Consider the following 13776-nt stretch of genomic DNA (forward strand, 5'->3'; position numbering starts at 1 on the left):
TCTTTACCTTTTGCTCTATGTATTTTAAAAACAGCGAGTCTACCGACGGCTGTTTTGTGGCAACAGGGACCCCTATTATGGATTCATCCTAATATATCCCCAAACAAAAGAATTGATTGGTATCCAGGGGCGGTTGCACAACTTGCATGTAGGGGTGTTAAGGCAGCCATTACTCATTTTGGAATTGAGCCAGCCACCCTTTTTGTGCCTTATACAGCTGCCCAAATACAAATTTTAGCCGCTTCTTCTGATGATTGGGCAATATTAGTGTCTACCTTTCTAGGAAAAATTGATAATCATTATCCTAAACATCCCATATTACAATTTGCATCGAGACAGTCCCTTGTATTTCCTAGAGTTACTTCTACAGGCCCCATCAAAGGAGGGCTTGTCGTCTATACTGACAGATCTGCCACTGGCATAGGGGCATATGTGGTGGATGACAAGGTGGTATCCAAACATTATGCTATGACATCTCCTCAAGTGGTTGAATGCATGGTCGTATTAGAGGTTCTTGAGATTTTTCCAGGTCCCCTTAACATTGTTTCTGACTCTGCTTATGTGGTGAATGCAGTGAATCTCCTCGAAGTAGCGGGGGTTATTAAATCTTCTAGCCCTGTACATGACATCTTTTTGAAAATTCAACAAGCTTTGTTACAAAGGAGAGCCCCAGTGTTTATTACACATATTCGGGCTCATTCTGGACTCCCCGGACCTATGAGCAGAGGCAACGAGCTGGCAGACAGGGCCACAAGGGTGATGGCTATGGTCCTATTGTCCCCCTTAGATCTGGCAAAGAATTTTCATAATACTTTTCATGTAACGGCAGAGACTCTACGACGCCGTTTTTCTATCACCAGAAAAGAGGCAAGAGATATTGTTGTGCAATGCCAGAATTGCTGTGAATTCTTATCAATCCCTCATGTGGGAATTAATCCCAGGGGCATATAGCCGTTACAAATTTGGCAAATGTATGTGACTCACATACCTTCTTTTGGGAAGTCACAATATCTACATGTCTCCATTGATACCTGTTCTGGAGTTCTGTCAGCTACACCATTGACGGGGGAAAAAGCTTCCCACGTAATTCAACACTGTCTTGAGGCATGGAGTGCTTGGGGCCAACCTAAGATTCTAAAAACGGATAATGGACCAGCTTATGTGTCCAAAAAGTTTTCCCAGTTTTGCAGGCAGATGGGGGTTACTCATCTGACAGGTCTACCTTATAATCCACAAGGACAAGGCATTGTCGAACGTGCACATCGTACTTTGAAGACTTATCTATTAAAACAGAAAGAGGGAATGAAAGACATCCTTCCCCCAGTTCCCAGAGTAGCCATATCTATGGCACTCTTTACTCTCAATTTTTTAAATTTAGATGATCAGGGTCGCACAGCGGCTGACCGCCACTTCGCAGAACCTGATCGACCAAAGGATCTAGTGAAATGGAAAGATGTTCTGGCTAATAAATGGAAAGGACCGGATCCTATTTTGATAAGATCCAGGGGAGCTGTTTGTGTTTTCCCACAGAATGAAGAAAGCCCATTTTGGATCCCAGAGAGATTAACAAGGAAGGTCGGAGAACCGGACCAAGATGCTGCCAGCGACCAACAGCCCAGTGATGCTGTGGATCCTCCATCTCTGGGTTCCTAGTATTTTGGGGGTTCAGAGATGGGCCATAATGAATACATTCCCTATTTCTATGCCAGTGATGCATAATGCTCAGGTGTTTCCATGCTTTTTTGCGACCAATAAGACGCTGTGGAAACTAACAATAGTTATGTTTTGAAGGGGAGCCTATGTTTTATGATCATTCCCTCCCCTAATAAAATCAGTCAGTATATCCAAATTTATAACCAGTCCACAGCATGGTTGCTAATCCCTTTGATCAATGGCTTCTTTGTGGCATTAACAGAAGCTGCACAGATTTATCTTCCATGGTTATGATTAGTGGAGGCAAGGCTGCCAAAGGACAGTTAAAATACGATTGGAAAGGACGGGCAGGGTCAAGAAGTGTTTCCTGGACGACCTCAGTCATTTCTTATTCTCCTTTTAGGGAGTTGGCCTTTAAACCCACACCAGTATGTGTTTGGCCCCCTTTTATCTGGCTTGTTAGTAATGATAGTACTATTTGGAAAGATACCCTACGATGTATTCCTAAAATTTGTTTTTATAGACTTTGTTGGAATGCTACTGCCTTTCCTTTTGCTTTGGTAATTTGGCTACCTAGATTTGTATCCATGCCGGTTGAGGCGCCTAATAGTTTAAGCAGTTTTAGAGTGAAGAGAGATTTTGGTATCTCTGCCATTATAGTTGCCATCATTGCCACAACAGCTGTGGCTGGCGCGGTTACCACCTCTGCTTTGGCCCTTTCCTCTTCAGTACAGACAGTAGACACTATTAATCATCTGTCTGCCTCGGTCACGTCAGCACTAGATGAACAGGTCTCTGCCAACTCACAAATCCTGGGAAGATTAATGCTAGTGAATCAATGCATTGACCTCGTTCAGGAACAGATTGACATGTTGTGGCAATTAGCCCAATTGGGCTGCGAACAAAATGGCGGGACTTTGTGTTACCTCTATTCAATATGAAAATTATACTAGAGCAGCAAATTTTTCTAAAACTTTATCTCAGTTTTTATTACAGAATTGGACTGTAGAGTTTGAAGAGACGCTTCGGAAGTTACGCTTTGTGATTATAGAAGTGAATTCTACCAGACTTGATTTGTCCCTGACCGAAGGACTGTCTACCTGGATCTCTTCAATATTTTCTTATTTTAAAGAATGGGTGGGGGTGGGTCTTTTCGGAGCCTTGCTCTGCTGTGGGCTGGCGCTCGTGTTGCGGCTCCTTTGCAAGCTCAGGTCACAGTGACAACAGGATAAGGTGGTGATTGCCCAGGCACTTGTAGCACTGGACTAAGGGACTGGATAGCCATGATTAACAACCGCCCCAAAGACCTGTTAAGACAAGGCCATAATCTGTAATACCATCTCCTCCCCCTGCCAAATGGCCCTGGCACCTCTGGGAGTTTTTCTCCATTGCACAAGAGTTGGGCATTTTGGCTTCCCTAATTCTTTCTCTCTATCTGTCCCAGGAACCAAATCCAGACTCAAGAAGGGCTCAGGTTCCCATTGCACCTTGAGGACTGTGATATGGTTGTTCTCACACTCGTTAAGCTCAGGAGGGCTCGAGTTCCCATTGCACCCCGAAGTGAGTGTAGAGACACGGGCCTGCCTCACTTATTGAGGAGGAGAAAATCTAGACCTCTCTCCTTTTGATTGGTTTGTGTCTGCCTGGCCTGAACTCTTTCACTTTTCTATGGCCTCTTCTTAGGGTCACTTTTAAATAAAAAGGGGGCAGATGTGGGAAGCTATCCTTATCACATCATTGCCATTAACAAGTCTGTGCGCATGCACTGGAAGGTTTTCCCGCCTTGATTAATCTGACAGTTGGAACACGTCATGTGGCCTGAGGCAACAGGAGCCCATCAGAGACTGCCACGTCCCAGGCAAGCTTAGCTCTCTATATAAGGGAAGGGTTTTAGGCCCTTGGGGTCCCTCCTCGTTTGTGAAGCTTATGCTCTCCCTCTCAAGATGCATTAAAGCTTATACTGCAGAAGGATCATGAGTGTGCCGCGTCTTTCCTGCTGGCGGGAGGTTGCGCGGGACATCCTGGGTCATGGTTGAGCAGGTACTTAGAACCCCGAGATTCTCCATGGAATTCTGCGTGAGAACCAGCAGGAGTTGGTTCCCTCCCATCATCTAGGATCCTGAAAACAGTCACATTTCCATAGAGTCACATAGGCCAGGCTATAGGCCTCAGGCCCTAGAGATTTACATACTAATTAAGGCCAGAGGGCAGAGCAAATTAAACATTCCTCCCTCAGATCCTCCCCCAATCCTCCCCCTTTCTCCCTCCCTATATAACTTGGGACTGCCCTGAGTTTTGGGGGGGTACGCCTAGATCCATCTATTATCCACCATGAGAATAAACCTTTTTGGAACCAAGGACTTCCTCGTGTTACTGGGGCCTGCCGCCGCCAAGGCCCTCAGGCTGCTGGAACCATAAGATCTTCCTCCCTAATGTGGGACCCGCCACAATGGCGGGGTTGCCCCACTGTGGCGGCCTTTTTAAATTTTCCCAACAAGTCCATGAGCTAACCAAGAAGACAAAGAGTCAGGAAGCAAATACTCCAAGTAAAAATCATGAGTGACAGGGCTGGTGACATGGCTCAATGTGTAAACAGGCTTGCAGAGCATACCTGACAACCCAAGCTCCATCTCTTTCCTTTAGCTGCTTTGTTCTTGTTTTCATACACTTTCTGGTATTGAGATATTTTATCTTCCATATTTGTAAGACGTGTGCATTTGTGTAAATCAGTTAGTGTTAGAATCCAATTATTATATTCATGCACAACACTAAACTCCTTCCACAAATGATCACTTACATGGATGGAGTCTAACATAAGCCAGTTTAGCAGGGCTCAAAATCCTGTGGTACCCATCTGAAAACCCATCTCTGTTTCTTGAATCTTGAGCATACAGTCTTCTGAAGTTCCATTTTCATTAATTTTAGAAGGGATTTCAAGCTTCTCTAAATTGGCATTTATATTTATATTTAGAAAGATAATTCACACATCCACCCTTACCATTTTACATTCCAGTCAGCAGTATAGATAAAGACTCACTGCATTCTTTTCAATCATTTTTTAAGTGATATCCATTGTAATAGGTTACAAATGGTATCCTTTTCTTGTCAGTTTCCATTTCCCAAATGACTAGTAATATAGAACATTTTCTCCTGTGCTCAATGGATGTTTCCAAAGTCCATTTGAGATGATTTCTTTAAAACATCAACTGGGTTGTTTTATTATTATTGATTTCTGGGGATAATCCTGTACAAGATAAGTGATTCTTATTGTTCCCATTGTATACATAAATTTTTTACTTGCTTGGATATGTCTCCTTATGCACAGTTCTAAAGGTTAGTATAATGAATTTAACAAATTATCTTTAACTCCCTGCACCTGTAGAAACATATACAAGACAACACTATGAAATTCTGTGCTGTAATTATTTCCCTAAGTCTTTTTCTAAGAACAATATAGTTTAAGCTCTTACTTTTATGTTTGACCAATTTTCAGCTGTTGGGAAGGGATGACCTTGGTCCTGAGAAGGCTTTATGACCCAGTGCAGGGGAGTGCCATAACAGGGAGTTGGGAGTGAATGGGTGTGTGAGGGGGCACCCTCATAGAAGCCTTGGGGGTGTTTCCAGAAGGAAAACCTGGAAAAAGGATAACATTGAAATAAATATAATTATAATTTAAAATATAAGTTTTTAGTTAAATAAATTTAGCCAAAGGTTGTTGACAAAAGATCTCTCCAGTTACTGTACAAGTATTGGAGAATTAAGTATGGATATTGAAGTAATATTTTTTGTCTAAACTAAAATTAAAACACAACTGAATTGTAAATAGGAAATATACATTGTGAGAATTCAGCTTTATTATTTTAATGTGGACATCTGATATCCTAAAGAATATTGATTTAAAAAGTAAACATTTCCATTTAAAGTTCTTAGCAGTCATATAAAAAATCAGTTGCCATTTTAAGTGAGAGATGATTCCTGTCAATTGTCTTATGTTCTATCAGTTCACATTTCTATATACAAGTCATTACTACACTGTTATGATTACCATGAAAATGAAGTGATATTTCTGTGTAGAGAAAATGGTTCATTGGGATTGCTGCTAATCCTGATGACTTAAATTCAATCTTAAAGACACACAGAGTAGAAGGAGAGAACAATCAATGTAATGAAGCAATTTTAAAATCTGAAAGTATGACTCCTCCAAATTTAATCCTTTACTTCAAGGCTAGCTATTCAGAATCTTTGAGATTTCACTTATATTTTTGAAAGATTTTCTTTTCTTTCTTTATTTTCATATAAAATGAAAAACACTTGAAACTTTTTTTGTTTTTTATTGGCTATTTTCTTTATTTACATTTCAAATGTTATCCCCTTTCCCAGTTTCTTCACAGGAACCTCATATCACATCCCCTTCCACTGCTTCTATGAGGGTGTTAACCAAAACCACCCACTCACTTCTGCATCCCTTCCCTCACATTCATCTACACTGGGGCATCGAGCCTTCACAGGACCAAGGGCCTCTCCTCCTGCTGATGCCTAACAAGGTTATCCTTTGCAACATATGCAACTGGAGCCATAGGTCCCTCCAATCATACTATTTGGTTTAGTCCCTGAGAGCTCAGCATTGCACGGTAGTCTGGTTGGTTGATTTTGCTGTTCTTCCATGGGGTTATGAACACCTTCAGCTCTTTCAGCCCTTTATCTAACTCCTCCATTGGGAACTTAGTGCTCAGTCCAAAGGTAGGCTAAGAGCATCTTTCTCTTTATTAGTCAGGCTCTGGCAGAGCCACTCTGAAGGTAGCTGTATCAGGCTCCTGAAAGCATGTACTTCTTGGTATCCACAATATTGTCTGCATTTGGTGACTGTATATGGGATGTATCTCCAGGTGGGGCAATCTCTAGATGGCTTTTCCATCAGTCCCTTCTCCACATATTGTCTCCCAAGAGTATTTTATTTCCCCTTCTAAGAAGGACCAAAGAACCCTTACTTTGCTCTTTCTTCTTTAACTTCATGTGGTCTGTGAATTGTATCTTGTGTGATCTTAGCTTTTGAGCTAATATCCACTTATCAGTGAGTATATACTATGTGTTTTCCTTTGTGATTGGGTTACCTCACTCAGGATGATATTTTCTAGTTCCATACATTTGCCTAAATATCTCATGGAATCATTGCTTTTAAAAGCTGTGTAGTACTCCATTCTGTAAATATATCACATTTTCTGTATCCATTCCTCTGTTGAAGGACATCTGGGTTCTTCCCAACTTCTGGCTACTATAAATTAGGCTGTTATCTACACAGTGGAGCATGTTTCCTTGTTATCTATTGGAGAATCTTTTGGGTACACTCCAGGGAGTGGTATAGCTGGGTTCTCATTACTGTTCAATTTTTTGAGGAACTACCAAACTGATTTCCAGAGTGGTTGTACCAACGTGAAATCCCACAAACAATGGAGGAGTGTTCCCCTTTCTGCACATCCTTGCCAGCATCTGCTGTCACCTGAGTTTTTAATCTTAACCATTCTGACTGGTGAGAAATGGAATCTTAGGATTGTTTTAATTTGCATTTCCCTGATGACTAAGGATGTTGAATACTTCTTTAGGTGCTTCTCAGCCATCCAACATTTCTAGTTCAAAATTCTTTGCTTAGCTCTGTATATCATTTTTGATAGGGTTATTTGGTTCTATAGGTCTAACTTCCTGAGTTCTTTGTATGTATTCGGAATTAGCACTCTATCAGATTTATGACTGGTGCTTGAAACTTTCATAAGGACTGCATTGAATTTGTAGTTCAGTTTGTATAGAATGTTTAAAATAACTGTCCACTTTATGTGTGTAGAATAGAGTTCTGTGTATTTCTGTTTTCTTTTTCTTTCATTAAAAGTTTTCTGAGTTTAAATAGATCTACCAAACAATGTCTTAAGTTCATTCTTAAATTCAAATGGTAGGTTTTTGATTAGTTTTTATTTTTTGTTTTATTTTATTATTTTTTATTCCTACCATTTCAAAGGTCATGTGTTTTTTATTTTGTTTTCAGATAATTTGTTGCTATTATTTAGGATTTAAACTAATAGATATGTGATGATTTTTACTAACTATCTTACAACTTTGTAAACTTGCTGTTCTAGTAGAATTCTGTGTGTGTGATTTTGTTAGTTTTGTCTATATGAGATAATGATGTCTGCTTTAAGGATAACGTTGTACTTCTCTGTCTCTAATTCAGATGCTATATTCCTATTCCTTAGCTAAATGCTCTAATTATTACTGCCCAGTAATATGCTAAATAGAAATGGTGAAATCTCGCTTATTCTAGACCTCAAGTGAAAATGACCACATTCTTCTCAAACAAGTGTGATTTTTAGCTATGAGTATTTAATACACATTATTTTGCTTTGAGGTATTTTCCTTCTTCCATTAGTATATTGATGTCATTATTTTACAGAAAGATGTTGAAAGAAGTGTAATTACTCCTGTTTGCAATATCAACACATGGAACACTAGAAAGGGAGACCATTCTAATTTTGAGAGCACCTTTAGTACTAAGTTCCATGCTGGCTTAGGCTACAGAGTCTCAAAGACCTTGTGTTTTTCAAAGGACTTTCATGTACCAAAAGCAATAAATAATGATTACAGTCTTTTACTTCACCCTCTTTCTTTGAGGGATTCAAATGTTGAATAATCTTTCCACTTCAAAAGTAAATACTACCCATTCATGTTACAAGTTTGACAGTAATTCATACCACCATAAGATCAGTAATTTATCAGGGGATGACTGTTTCAGGACCTCAGAAACTCAGTGATGAAAATCTGCAGTTTTCTGGAGAAAAAAAATGAGTGAAGAAGATGTGGATGCTGTTGTGAGACAAGCTGTGTTTCAGAACATGAAAACTGACCCACAAGCAAATTATGAGCAAATTATAAAAGAGGAAATAGGAACAAGAAATGATATGGGATGTTTGCTTCGCAAAGGTCATATTCAGTGATCTATAGTAGCAAATATGTTGATTGTTGCCTCAAGTGCTTATATGTAGGCCAAATAATCTGTGTTTCCAATATATGTCTCCAGGTAATAATTCTATTTGGAAGAATCAAATATTTTAACTGACAGAGTGACTAAGTTCCTAGTAATGTTATAGTACAAATTCTGAAAATTTGACTTACTGTTTAATATGTAATATCTTCCCTAGTACATTATTCATCAACAAAAACAAAGTCTGTAGAGACGATTTGTACCCCAGTAACCCTTCAATCCTTGCTATTCTTAACACTGTAAAGATTTGGTTCTGTTTCTACAACTGATCTGCAATTGAACGTAGTCAAACAGTAAGTGTTTAGCATTTTCAACCTCAGTGTCTTCTCTTTGTGACTTTTATGAATGTTGATTCTTTTGTCTTGAATCTTTTGCCTATCTCTTTTATTTATACTTTAAAGAAAATAAGAAACTACAGACCATCTTACAATTCCAACCTCAAAAAATGTGTTTGAATCTCACTTACCTACTGTAACAGGATATTTATTCTGCTACATTGTATGTGCAGTGGAGCACGCAAGACAATAAACCCAGAGATTCAAAGAACACACAGGATAATAAACAGAATAACACCATCACTCCTGTGATTTCTATTTCTAAGAGATTATCAGAATGATCAAAATATCTAAGCATACTTCAATGTCCTAACCCAATGTTCTAGTTTAGAATTTAGACTTCTTCCTGAAATTACTTATTTGTTCTAGGCTAATATCAGATTCCTGTGTGAAGAATCTTCTGTATGTAATATATTCATATGGAATGTCCAAGTTAATTGCTAGATATCAGCAGAAAAGCACTATACAACGTATTGAACAAACCCACTGTAAACATGCCTGCATTTCAACACAGTCTTCCTTCCAGAGCTAAAGGAAAGTACAACACAGCTGAAAACACAGAAATGACTTTACATGTGACATTTCAGTTAGGAAGTGTGTTTGGTTTAAAGCAGAAACACTTGTACCATCAGCGCATCTATATTTCATTGTTTCATATGGAATGTCCAAGTAACTTGCTATAGTCCACCAGAGAGCACTATAAAACTTCATGGACAAACCTACTGAAAAGATGTGCGCATTGCAACACATTTGAACTTTCACAGCAAAAGTCAAGTACAACAAAGCTGAAAACAGTGAAATAATGTTACATGTGACATTTCAGTAAGGATTGTGTTTGGTTTAAAGCAGAAACACTTGTACCATCCATCCATGTATCTTTCATTGTTTCATATGGAATGTCCAAGTAAGTTGCTAGATTCCAGCAGAAAAGCACTATAAAACGTATTGAACAAACTTACTGTAAAGATGCGAACATTGCAACACATTCCGACTTCGACAGTTAAAGGCAAGTACAACACAGCTAAAAACATTGAAATCATTTTACATGTGACATTTCAGTTATGACGTGTGTTTGGTTTAAACCAGAAACACTTGTTCCATCCAGGCATATATATTTCATTGTTTCATATGGAATGTCAAGTAACTTGCTAGATTCCACCAGAAAAGCACTAAACAACTTATTGAACAAACGTACTGTAAAGATGGGCACCTTGCAACACACTCATACTTCCACAGCTAAAGGCAAGTACAACACAGGTGAAAACACTGAAATCATGTTATATGTGACATTTCAGTTAGGATGTATGTTTGGTTTAAAGCAGAAACACTTGTACCATCTGGCAATGTATATTTCATTGTTTTATATGGAATGTCCAAGTAACTTGCTAGATTCCACCAGAAAAGCACTATACAACGTATTGAACAAACATACTGTAAAGATGCAAACATTGCAAACACATTCATACTTCTACAGCTAAAGGCAAGTACAACACAGCTGAAAACACTGAAATCACATTACTTATGACATTTCAGTTAGGACATGTGTTTGATTTAAAGCAGAAACACTTGCACCATCAGACCATATATATTTCATTGTTTCATATGGAATGTCCAAGTAACCTGCTATAGTCCACCAGAAAAGCATTATACAACGCATTGAACCAACTTATTTTAAAGATACGCACATTGCAACACATTACGACTTCCACAGCTAAAGGCAAGTATAACACAGCTGAAAACACTGAAATCATGTTACATGTAATATTTAAGGTAGGACCTGTGTTTGGTTTAAAACACAAACACTTGTAATATCCGGCCATGTATATTTCATTTTATCATATGGAATGTCCAAGTAACTTGCTAGATTCCAGGAGAAAAGGAATGACAACGTATTGAACAAACCAACTGAAAAGATGCGAACATTGCAACACATTCCGACTTCCACAGCTAAAGGCAAGTACAACACAGCTGAAAACATGGAAATTACGTTACATATGAAATTTCAGGTAGGACGTGTGTTTGGCTAAAGCAGAAACACTTGAATCAACTGGCTATGTATATTCATTGTTTCATATCGAATGTACAATCACTTGCTGGATTCTAGCACAAAAGCACTATACAACTTACTGAACAAACCTACTGTAAAGATCCTCGCATTTCAACGCATTCTTACTTCCACAGCAAATGGCAAATAATACACAGCTGAAAACACTGAAATCATGTTACATTTGACATTTCAGTTAGAATATGTGTTTGGTTTAAAGCAGAAACACTTGTACCATCCGTCCATGTATATTCATTCTTTGATATTGGATGTCCAAGTAACCTGCTAGATTCTACCAGAAAAGCACAATAGAACATATTGAACAATCCTAGTGTAAAGATATGCGCATTGCAGTGTATTCTTACTTCCAGAGCTAAAGGCAAGTACAACAGAGCTGAAAACACCTAAATTATGTTACATGTGACATTTAAGTTAGGAAGTGTGTTTGGTTTAAAGCAGAAACACTTGTACCATCCTGCGATATATATTTCACTGTTTCATAAGGAATGTCCAAGTAACTTGATAGATTCCAGCAGAAAAGCACTATACAGCTTATTGAACAAACCTACTGTAAAGATGTGCACATTGAAAAACATTCGTGCTTCCACAGCTAAAGGTAATAACAACAAAGCTGAAAACACTGAAATCACTTTACATGTGACATTTCAGTTCGGATGTGTATTTATATTAAAGCAGAAACACTTGTACAATCCAGCCATGTATATTTCATTGTTTCATTTGGAATGTCCCACTAACCTGCTAGATTCTACCAGAAAAGCACTGTACAACTTATTGAACAAACATAATGTAAAGATATGAGCATTGCAATACATTCCGACTTCCACAGCTAAAGGCAAGTACAACACAGCTGAAAATACTCAAATCATGTTAGGTGTGACATTTCAGTTAGGTTGTGTGTTTGGTTTTAAGCAGAAACACTTGTACCATCTGACCATTTATATTTCATTGTTTCATATGAAATGTCCAAGTAACTTGCTAGATTATACCAGAAAAGCACTATACAACTTATTGAACAAAAGTACTGTAAAGATGCACACGTTGCAAAACACTTGTACTTCCACAGCTAAAGGCAAGTACAACACATTGGAAAATATTCAAATCTCATTACATGTGACATTTCAGTTAGGATGTATGTTTGGTTAAAAGCAGAAACTCTTGTACCATCTGGTGATATATATTTCACTGTTTCATAAGGAATGTCCAAGTAATTTGATTGATTCCACCAGAAAAGCACTATACAACCTATTGAACAAATCTATTGAAAACATGCGCACATTGCAAACACATTCGTACTTCTACACCTAAAGCAAGTAAAATGCAGCAGAAAAAACTGAAACCATGCTACATGTGATATTTCAGTTAGGACCTGTGTTTGGTTTAAAGCAGAAACATTTGTACCATCCGGCCATGTATATTTCATTGTATCATATGGAATGTCCAAGTAAGTTGATAGATTCCAGCAGAAAAGCACTATAGAACTTATTGAACAATTCTAGTGTAAAGATTGCAGTGTATTATTACTTCCAGAGCTAAAGGCAAGTACGACACAGCTGAAAACACTGAAATTACTTTACATGTGACATTTCAGTTCGGAAGTGTGTTTGGTTTAAAGCAGAAACACTTGTACCACCAGACCATTTATATTTCATTCTTTCATATGGAATGTCCAAGTAACCTGCTTTAATCCACCATAAAGCACTATACAACGTATGGAACAAACCTATTGTAAAGATACCTGCACTGCCACACATTCCGACTTCCAACGCTAAAGGCAAGTACAATACAGCTATAAACACTGAAATCATGTAACTTGTGATATTTAAGTTAGGACCTGTGTTTGGTTTAAAACACAAACACTTGTACTATCCGGCCATGTATATTTCATTGTATCATAAGGAATGTCCAAGTAACTTGATAGATTCCAGGAGAAAAGCACTATAGAACGTATTGAACAAACCTACTGTATAGATGCTCGCGTTTCAACACATTCTTACTTCCACAGCTAAAGGCAAGTACAATACAGCTGAAAACATGGAAATTACGTTACATTTGAAATTTCAGGTAGGACGTGTGTTTGGTTTAAAGCAGAAACACTTGTACCAACTAGCCATGTATATTCATTGTTTCACATGGAATGTACAAGTATCTTGCTGCATTCCAGCAGAAATGCACTATACATCTTATTGAACAAACTAATGTAAAGATCCTCGCATTTCAACACATTCTTACTTCCACAGCAAAAGGCAAGTACAGCACAGCTGAAAACACTGAAACCATGTTACATTTGACATTTCAGTTAGGATATGTGTTTGAGTTAAAGCAGAAACACATGTACCATCTGCCCATGTATATTTCATTCTTTCATATGAAATGTCCAAGTAACTTGCTATATACTACCAGAAAAGCACTATACAACTTATTGAACAAACGTACTGTTAAGATGCACACATTGCAACACACTTCTACTTCCACACCTAAACGCAAGTACAACACAGTGGAAAACACTGAAATCTCGTTACATGTGACATTTCAGTTAGGATATATGTTTGGTTAAAAGCAGAAACACTTGTACCATCCGGCGATATATATTTCACTGTTTCATAAGGAATGTCCAAGTAATTTGATTGACTCCATCAGAAAAGCACTATACAACCTATTGAACAAATCTACTGTAGAGATGCGCACATTGCAAACAC

At 38.2% G+C, this 13776-nt stretch overlaps 1 pseudogene; it reads left to right on the plus strand.

Moving 5' to 3' along the window:
- Positions 1-8633, plus strand: part of LOC114636151 — an 18306-nt pseudogene extending 9673 nt beyond the window's left edge.
- The last annotated feature ends 5143 nt before the right edge of the window (positions 8634-13776 follow it).

Source organism: Grammomys surdaster, unplaced genomic scaffold, assembly GCF_004785775.1.
Source record: "Grammomys surdaster isolate TR1022 unplaced genomic scaffold, NIH_TR_1.0 122522, whole genome shotgun sequence".
Classification (NCBI taxonomy): domain Eukaryota; kingdom Metazoa; phylum Chordata; class Mammalia; order Rodentia; family Muridae; genus Grammomys; species Grammomys surdaster.